The sequence below is a fragment of the Bacillus rossius genome (assembly GCF_032445375.1).
Source record: "Bacillus rossius redtenbacheri isolate Brsri chromosome 9 unlocalized genomic scaffold, Brsri_v3 Brsri_v3_scf9_2, whole genome shotgun sequence".
In the NCBI taxonomy this organism is placed as follows: domain Eukaryota; kingdom Metazoa; phylum Arthropoda; class Insecta; order Phasmatodea; family Bacillidae; genus Bacillus; species Bacillus rossius.
The window spans coordinates 3,405,323-3,415,936 of record NW_026962013.1 but is presented as its reverse complement, the minus strand read 5'-3'; the positions used below and the strand labels follow the sequence as shown (position 1 = coordinate 3,415,936).

At 37.0% G+C, this 10,614-nt stretch overlaps 1 protein-coding gene across 1 annotated transcript in view; it reads left to right on the top strand.

Annotated features, from left to right (window-relative positions):
* The first annotated feature begins 2,387 nt into the window (after positions 1 to 2,387).
* Positions 2,388 to 10,614, top strand: part of LOC134542967 (cadherin-99C) — a 145,915-nt gene continuing 137,688 nt past the window's right edge. The window contains exon 1 of the mRNA XM_063387601.1: positions 2,388 to 2,678. The gene's annotated coding sequence lies outside the window, so the exon portion shown is untranslated. The remainder of the gene's footprint in view (positions 2,679 to 10,614) is intronic.

Sequence of the window (10,614 nt, the reverse complement as noted above, 5' to 3'; positions counted from 1 at the left end):
GATGTACAGATTTGATGAGAACCAAACACGAAATTTGCAATGATATTGGAAAGCCAAAAATGCTACGCATTTTTGCATATTTCGCTGTCTAGCTCGTAAAGGAAACAAAACAAAAAATTTCTTAAGAAATGTAGTGCTTTGACGCAAAACTGAGATTAAAATATATTTTAGATTTTTTTACAGCGGGCATTACTATACCAGCAGTGGATTTAGTGGCAGGAAGGAGGATAAGGCCCCCCCCCCCCCCCCTTTCACACCAAAATCTAACTACCAAAAGAATACAATCCGGATCCGCACTTGGGTCCTACATGTAAATTTATGTTGGATTTCTTTTTCTTCTCTCGTCGTTTGTGATAGGTATAGTTTAGTAGAACTTGATCGCTACAAATAGGTAAGGACGTGAGAGGCTGTCTTGGCAATGGTAGACAGCTTTTTTTTTAATGGCTCTTACTGGAAATTATTTGAAGAACGTTGTGCCGTTACATGACTATCGATTCCGCGCACAGAAAGTGACTTATTATTATTATTTTAAATAACATTTAAATTATATTTAGTGTTATTGGTTTATTTCCCCGTTATGAACGCTCTATATTTATATTTTGGCGTATCTACGTGTGCTACACTCTATGACGAAGCACGAACTGACATTTGAGCAACAATAGGCTAGACCCCTCTAGGGCACTATTGACTTTAACGGCATAAGAAACTTTTTCCACGTAATTTATATAACAGCGTGTTCATTGTTGGAAATTATTATTTTAATTTTAACGTATTTTGGTATCTTCAGACGTTTTGTTGAAAGTCGGTAATTATTTTAATGTGTAAATTTCCGTTAACGGTTTTATTGTTCCGGCCAATGGGAGGCCGGGTTACAAAAGTTAATAGTTTTTAGAACTTCTTAATGAAAGGGAGTTATGTAATTGTGGCGGCGGTATTGAAATCGCCAGGGGATTAATCCCTTTGATATTCATCAATCTTCGAGCTAAAATAGGTCATCCGAGTGTAAGGATATTTTAAATCGACGTAATAATAATTATATGTGTTACTGGAAGGGCATATCTGGAAAGATATGTAATTAGGAGTGCATATATGACGTGAGTAAAAACTGATCCCAATTCCCGTCGTAAGAGATAATCTCCTAAGCTAAATGTCCTTTTATTCCATAACATTGTGAATATTGAGAACTAATTAACGTCATTCAAAGACATACATTATAATTTAATTAATCGTTACATAATACACGTCACAGTCCATACCCAGAGGTAAAATGAGAACGGAATCTCTTATTTCTCTACCGACCCAACCATAAATCTTAAGCCGAGGTACTTTTTCCTGGATTAAATATTCGTAATAATAAACTATTATTTTTATCAATTCTTCTACGATCTATGAGTGTGAGAACAACGGACACTATAAACTGAATCATATGAACTCTTGTTAGAGACACATGTGAGCAACGTATTTCCTGTTTGTTTTAAATAGGTACATAATTTTATACCACTTGCCAAACCAGAATTTTCATTATTATTTTATTAAAGACTATCAGTTAACTATATTTTATTATATTATTATTAAATCTTGTGTGTCTTTCACCCAACCTGAATATTAGATTTAGAGTAATATTTATTTTATTCATTTGTTTTCATTTGTTTTCTGCTAACAAGGTGAATACATACATAAAAGTGGTGCCCAAACAAATTAATCAATTTAACCAATATAAGCATAGGAGAGTGGAAGAGTATCAATACACAAGTAAAGTCTCACAGAGTTTAAGAGTAAGTGTAGAGGAGAGAGCAGTAGTACAATGTGTAGACCATGTCATAGCATAGCACTTACTTATTCCATATTCAAACAACAAATAGGTACCACTTCCTTTGAATACGCGAGTTCGATTCGCATTTGTTCGGTTTGTAAGTTTGTAATTTTGATTTACATGGCTTGTTTCGTGCTCGTAACAACAGACCAATTTAAATTGAGTTTTTATGATTTATACTATATGCTTGAATAGTATGTTATAAAATGCAATAATGTGTGTAACATTTGTTTAAATTTTATAGTTAGTTTTATTTTTAATTTTTAAATATAGGTAACGATATTTTGAACATAGGATAGTTCATTTAATTTGAAAAACTGTGAGAAAAAAATCTTTTTTACTATTCTGAGAGCTTCGTTAGTTACAAAATTAAAAATAAATAAATTAACGAAATGCGAACATAATTTTTGTATACAAAAACGGGTCACGTGACAATTTGCACCTTACAGCAGCGACTGCAAGTAGTTTGTTTGACGCTCCAGAGATGGCGCACGCGTCGCCAACTCGCTTCGCTCGGCTACAGGCGACCGTTGCTGCGAGGGCGCCCGCCGCACCTGTAACTGTTTACCTGGCCGGCGACTGTTGAACTGGAGGGGGGGAAAAGGTCGGAAAAAGTTGCCCGTCCAGTCTCCAGTTGCAGTGCGATGAGGTGTTCTGCGTGGAACATGTGACAGCTGGATTTATCGTTTCCGAATTGCGTGCGTGAATTGCCAGTGCGTCCAACACACTGAAGTTGCTTCTGTGTTTTCGTCCGTCGGTGTTCGATCGCCGCTCGTGTGAATTTTGAACAAAGTGTGTGAATGGATACCAGACGGCGGATGCTGTAGCTGCAACCTAGCGGAGTGTTGGAAACAGATTCCCCAAGGTAACATTCGCATACTACTTATTATCCCACCTTTATCGCGCGCACGAACGCTAGTCATTGTTGATTAAGACGTATTTCATTGCAAAACATTTTGTACTGCGCGTATTTTTAAATGTGGTATAGAATTACTGACTTCCAACTACGTGGGCGCAAGAGTGCAGCGAGATTATAAATCTGATAAACATAGTTTATTTTCCCCAGTTACTTGCGTGCGCCCAAAGTTAAGAGCTGCGGAAAAATGTAAATTGGATTTAAAATTGGGAAGTGTGAAAAAGTACTCTGCATGTAGTCATTATGACTGTGCTACTCCCTTCCTGTTTGACGTCAGCCTCTGTCACCGCTTCTTTGTTGATGTGAATGAGTTTCCATCTTGTTTACTCACGTCCTCCTCTCTAAAACATTTTTCCCCATCCATATTTTACATTAATTAATTAAATGAGCAGTTTTTTTTTGGACTTTGTGGATTGGCGGAAGTTATCAGAGGCGACACGCCACAGAAGCGTCGTGCTACAATTGGAATAACCATTGAGGATGTTAACTTTGAAATAACACGAATTAGCTAACCCACCCTTAGTAGAATAACCATAAATATACAGGCCAACAACCAAGAACCTTATCTTCACTAAAGTTACTTTGATCAATTCTGTTGGCGAGTTTTTTTTTTTTTTTTTTTTTTTTTTTTCCACTCAGAGTACCTAACACTTTAAAGGAATCTAAAAACAGGCTTTACTTTAAAATTTTCGGTAGCAAAATCATTTTGTAAAGTTTTTTAATTCGCCATTCCATGAACGAGGCCAACAAAAGCACTTGTTTTTTGTGTTGTGACATTAATGTGAAGCATTAATCAGTCATTCCACCCCAAATATTCCATAAAATAAAATAAATTATTCGTTTGCAAAATAACTAGGCTATCAAACCATTTACCAATATTTTGTTTTGTTTTAGAAACGATGGATGAATATTCAGCTGTCAAACGAAAAGAGTATCTGCCAAAAAAGTGCATTCGTTCGTAAAAATTACTATATTTAAATTTAATCAATGCCGAAACAAATGTATGACGATGTTTTAAAATGATGGGTGAACGTAAAAGCCACTTTAAAATCTCTTTGAATGAGTTCTTTGAATGATTCTTGAAATGGGGGAAGATTGATTTTGAAACAGTTTCATGGACAAGGCATTGCTGATTACACTTGATGTCATAAGAAAAAAATTAGACAACAGCTGATAGTTCTTGTTCACCTTTTGGTCATAGGTTTCATTTAAAACATATTTTTATTCGCAATTTGATATTTTTAAAAGTGGTAAATGAAGTATTCCTAGTTACCAATCCCCATTTTCGCCTAACTCGAGCAGTAAATATAAGTACTTTTAAGTATTAAAAGCATAGTTTTCTTCTCCTTGACGTGTCAGTCATTTTGGTTGATATGCACCTATTTGATTGAAGAAATTGTGTTCTTGTCTTGACGTCACGTCATAGTTATTGTACTTTTTAGATTGTTATTCATGAAGGAGTGTTCTTTTGTTGGTATTCTGGTAAATCAGAGTAAGAATCGGACGATAAACTATCGGGGTTTAAAAATCCAATTGTTTTCCCGTGGTTTGCGCATGTATGTGTGTGTAACTTCAGCTTTGAAAAGTTTCACCTGCGAAGCCTCAAAACGCATAAAAATCATTATTCTAGTATCCGATGGTTTCAGTATACCGAAGATTTCAAAATATCCCTCAAAATTGACTCGTGATGGTTTATAAGAATCGTAACTGTGGCCGCATTGGCAGTCGCCAGTTCATTTTAAGGCCCGTCCACAATTTCAAAATGTCCTAAATTGTTTCCGAAATACACTGATCGCTGATTGGCCCACGTGACCCACTGACGTCACGGGTGGTGTGGGTGATGGTCCATATCTCCCTGGTCGGAATACATTGTTCAACTTGATCTTTTGTCTCTATCTGTGTCCTTAGGTAGCATAGAAGAACACTTATGATATTTGCTGTTTCCGTTTTCCGTTTCTAAAAGGTAAACAGAACATAATAAACAATGTGATAGGAACAGGAAGCCAATTAGACCAAGACGAAATATTGATTTTTGGCTATGTGATCAGAATCCATTTATTATAATTTACTTTTTTTTTTTTGCCTTACCGAATAACTAAATATTATTGAACTCTTACAACTTTCACAAGTTAAATTAATATTAAAAACTAAGCTGTATTCTCATTTACAATGCGTTAAAACAATAAACAAAAACTATCGAGAAACACTTATTTTGCCGTCCTTTTTTTAGTGCGCTCTGGTGATCACTTGAGAAATCAGGGGATTCGGACATCGCAATTGTAGACAGGGCAGTTTCCCGTGCGACAGAGTGACGTCATTCACAATCGGATAAGGACACGGACCGCCCACAGGTGCGGACTGTTGCAGACGGGCCTTTAACGACGTCTCGCTCCTTGGCTGAACCGTTTTCAACACACTGCTGTCCGTGGAGATTTATTACCTTGAATCCCCTGAACGACGAATAATTATAACTCGGCGAACTTTCGTGGACGTCTGCTCCATAGACTTATGGAATAATTATTGTCTTTTAATTACATTGTCTTTTAATTACATCTATTTAAATATCAAAATTTGTCTGTCCCTTATGGATAGGTGCTACGAGATATACTTCATATTATATATTAATATTGTATATTTTACAGTACCTACCTAGTTTTACAGAAATATTTACAGCAATTAAACAACTGTATACAAGTTTTTAAAGTTTCCAAAACATTCGAAATAAACATACATAGAATTTTTTTTTTATCATACATTGGTTGATAGGTAGAAGAGTCACGTTGTTTCTGATTGGTAGAAAACTTGCAATCTGTTTACTGCCTCAACACTGTTTTACGATTTTCTAATACGCATCTAAATTATTAAGGGGCCCGCCTAGTCAGGGGTGTATCTGATTCAGTGAGGCGGGATATTAAGTGAGACGCTCGCTGGTGCTTCTAGCGCGGTGTCGCCTCTAGCGTAAGGGTGTGAACTAACGCGGTCTTCTCGTCGTGCGTAGGGTAACTATGAAATGTATAGTTTCTATAGTCAATGTTTCAGGCACTAACGAACTTCAGCGCGAAGCCGCCGACAGTGCCTCTAAGCCGTTGACATTATTACACTTGGCTATGTCTCGTGTTTAATAGAGCCTTAAGGTTAAACAATTAGCACGTTGTGTGATACTGAAATAATCCAAGATGGAAGCTGAGCCTCTAATCACGCGTAGGACACTAGGACAGTACTGGCGGGCCGTCTTTACAACGTGCCTCGTCACACCATAGGACTCCAAACGGCAGTCTTATGATTATAATGGTGTTAAGTATAAATACCTTAGTTCAGTGCAGGGGTGGAAGGCGATATAGAAATGTCACAGGCATACGGCCACAGTATTTGTGAAAGTGAAAATGTTGCTTTTTGATCATACATACTGAAAAGCATAAGTATAAGCCAAACAATAATAGAGATAATAGATTAACTAACAACAAACAACGAACCAAATCCACAGAGAAAAGCGACAAACACTTCGGAATCAACATCGATCATAACATTTACGCAAGACTGTGAAATAAAAACAACTCAGAATAAAAAAAAACACCTAAAATTACAATAAAATAAACTCAGCTAATCTACGATAATTATTCACCGAATATCTCCTGTGTCTGGATTGAATTTGTCGGATCTTCTATAAAAATCTTGATTTAGTGTACACTAGGTTTATAGATCACAATTTGAAATATATATTTTCAAGTATCTAATTTCGCTGCTGAGAAATAACCTTAATCTTTGCTGTATTCGTTGTTTACTAACTAACTGCACTTAATCGCAGCTACGGGCCTTCGTGTCACAACGAAAGCGAAAGACGACGTCAGCATTAAATTCAGGAACCCTACGTATATAATGTAAAGAAAACCATTTTGCTCATGTGCGAACTCTTTTCTTTCAGTTTGTTTTTGGCGCGATATAAACAAAGCCTACTAAATATTATGACATTGAGTTAAATGAAAAGTGAGAGTGGGTTATGATTATTGTGAACAATATCCTACTTTCTTGAAGAGAATATTATCTATATTTGTAAAAAAATGAAAAAAACCTGGAATAAGGGCTATAAATGTTGTTTCTTTCGTTAAATAGAGAAACACAATTACGTCTTTGTTTCATTTTACCAATTAACCAAGAGTGAAATATTATTATAAAACACTCATGTCCCTTCCCTATAGGTACATTCCCCCCCGCACAGCAGCTGCCCAAGGCCAGACTTGAAACGAGGACTGCATTAACCGGTCCCCAAGCAAGGCAACACTTTCACTCGCCTGGCGCGGGCTGGTGGAGGAGATTGCTCATGCGCGCGCCTCCAAAAATAGCGAGTGGCGCAGTTGCTGTGATTGTGGCCCAGGAGCCTGTTCCACGAAACATAGGTATGCTTTTAAAAAGTCACTTCCAATTTACGAAGAACGCCGGTCACAAATTGTCCAGGGATCTTCGTGAATTTCCGGCTATGTTCGTATATATACGGACACCGAGTTGACTTACTTTGAACACGAATAATTTTTTGAAGTGAAAACTTGTATAGAAAGCTTTGGATAGGGAGTAAATTCATGTAAGTCGTCATCGACATGGTCACGTGACGTGTTAATTTTTTTTATATTTCAAGGATGAAACTAAATTTATTCTATTTTTAAAGATACAAGTTTTTAATTTTATCGTTATTTTCCAAGGAAATTTTAACGTAATTGTGTGGTACATATTGCGTGTATTGGATATTTTTTTAGTAGGTAGTTAAGTTGAGGTTATGTCTTTTTCTTTTCTTTATTTATTTACGATGTGAATTTCTTCCAATGTCAGGTTATCGATTTATTATAGATAATGTTGTTTATTTGTGGATTTAAGATAACAATTTTTTATTCTTTCAATGAAAAAACTTTATTTCTTCTAGCTTTAAAGTTATTATTGGTAGGGGTAAAACTTATGGGTTCGCGTCACCCACTTGCTAGTGATACTATACCAAAATCATTTTTTTGCGTACATTTGACGTAGAAATGATTCATAATACACATTTAAAAACAAAATTTTAAGTTTTCACTTCTGTCGACAGTCCCCATGACTTTTAGTTAAAACTGTTGGAGTCACAAAGTTAGAACACTCTTTGTTTTATCCACCTTTGTTAAGAACGAAACGTACAGCTCAGAAAAAAGACGAAACACGGCGTGGTTCGTACGAAGATTCAGTTATTTGCATTCACGGAGAATTCGTCGTTTATTTCCAGGTGAATTCCTTCGATAGTCCGTAAATTTACTGTGTTTTCTTACGGTGTACTTTTTGTGAACTAATCTGTTCGAGATGTTGGGCGATGCCAGAGTAGATGTAACCCAAGCCAGTGTATGTAACTGAGCATATGCAAATTTATAAAACCACAGCAAAACTTGTCGCTATCGTAAAATGATTTCTTTTGAGATAAATTTTTGACGTGACAAAGTCTAATAAATCGATGACGGCCGGCTGCACGCACGAAAAAGGATGACACATTGTCCCGTTACGCACATTGTCCCGTTACGCTCATTGTACGCTTGCGCCGCATCTATCTATCTCTTCCACTCGATTGGAACAACCATCGATTTGACTTTTTCGAGGCACATTAAACTTGAAACACTCCCATTCGTTTCCTACTTTTAATATCATCGTCCTATCCTTAACAGAATAACACATATTGAAAGAAGTTAAATAGCAAACATGTATAAAAATTATAGTTAAAATAATTCTTCGTTAAAGTAATAAACATATTTGAATTAATGAGTGCAAATAAAAGTAAATTTATCAATTAAATTGTAGATTTAATTTTCACTCCTTCTTTGTATCCATACAAAATAGTGATTATTCAATAAAAATGATTAAATTTTATTCATAAAACTATGCAATCATTTCATCAATGTTTTGTTATGACGTCACGTTAAACTATCGTCCGTAAACCGACTTTACAGACAACCAATTTTTTACGTTTATTTGAGTTACTATTCCCGATTATTATAATGATTTAATTTTATGACGGCTACAGAATTCGCGGTGGTTGTAGAACTTGGTTCAATGAAACATGATCCAGAAGTTTGTTTCTCCACGCAAACTGCCCTGATAAGTTATAATGCCGTAAGTCCAACTTAGCCTATTTCTCAATTTTTTTTGTAGCGTTTCCGAATCGGTCTAAAACCAATACACATTTTTTTTCCTGTTGATATTATAAAGCCCTAAATCCAATGCAGTGATGAGTAGGGACCCGGGAAAATCGCGACTCGCGAATTCGCGAAAAATGTTAAAACCATTTAAAATGTTGTTAAAAATATTAAATCCATTATAAAAATGATTTAGAATGTTTTAAGAATCAAGAAATACTCGCGAATTTGTTAAAATTCGGTAGTACCCACGAATTTCTGTATGTATTCAAGATTATACGCGAATTTTTCGGATCCATGACAAAAAAAAGTTTGTGCGAGCGCGAGACGGTTTTTTACTACTTATCCGTCAACAATAGCAGGTTGCAATAGCCGGGTGGGGGAAGGGGGGAAGGCAGCGGCGGAAGATGAACAGTGAGTGTGTAACAGTGTTAAAGGGGAGCAGGCATAGTGCCAGCTGGGTCCAGTCAGGTTTGAATAGTCGTAGGGTGGACACATTCGTAACGTTCGTTTATATATGCGGATATGCCGCCCAAAATAAATATTGACGAAAGAGTGAAACAGTTTTCCCAAGATGGAATGGTTAAATCTCAAAATATTATAATATGCCGTTTTTGCAAAATACAGTGGCTTGGGAAACTTCCGACGGTGTGAAGAAACACATACGAAGTAATAATCACGCTGAAGCCGTCAAGAAAGGAAACCGGCAGAAAACGATGTTTGAAGCTGTCGAAGGCGCCAAGGAAGCGAAGGTACGGTAGTGTTACACGATATAATGCTGGCATGCATTATCTTTCACCATTATTGGAAATGTATATCACAGAACCATTAACAAATCCTTTTTATTTTTTATTGTTTTATAAAAAAAAGTACGTCACTTCAGGAACACAAGTAGCTACAGTAAACTCTCGGTTATCCGGGCCGGAATATCCGATTTTTGGGTTATCCGTGCTTGAATTTAGATTAATTAATAGTTATTCTGAAGCTGTAAAAAAATGACATCGCTCCGACGTATTTCTTCATTTGGCCCTTCAATATTTTTAACCACTCTGTTTCTGTGTCAGAAAGCTGTTTGGTATGACCCTTTGTTCCGTCCTCCCTGTCAGATGTCACATTTGTCACTCTTTAAACCCGAGGGGGATACCCTTACTTCTACTCCCCCACCCCCCTTCCATTCATCTTCTGTTTGTTTGTTTCACGTGTTACTTTCCGCTCGGCCCAGCAACACCGCAGGCGCCTGGCGAGTGACGTGTCTGGCTGGCATTCGGCTGGAAGAATGGCCACGGGTTGGGATAATGGCCACGGGTTGGGGGGGGGGGGGGAGGAAACCTTGCCTGAATTTATGTGTGCATTGTCAGCACAATCATATCTTGCGTAGTGTTAACTTTCTCTCTTCCAACAAATGTTGTAAATGACCGTGAACGAGCAACCTACGTGAAGGAAATCTTCACGAGTACCTATATCACGACAGGTTTTCATGATGCAAACAATATCGTTTTTCTTGTGCGACAAGGAACTGTAAAGATTAACTTGCCGCCGAGTTGTAGGAAAAATAAATACAAGAAACATTGGGAGGAGTGGTTGACTGCCGCGTCGCCAGCAGACGGAGAAAGACCACATGGCGAGGCAGTGCCCTATTTATTTAAGCCGAGACACTTGGGAGTTTACAATAAAGCTGCCAGCTACATAATTTTGCTACTCAGTGCTAAAGCACAGTTTAAATAAACCTGCATTTCCTTTTGGTA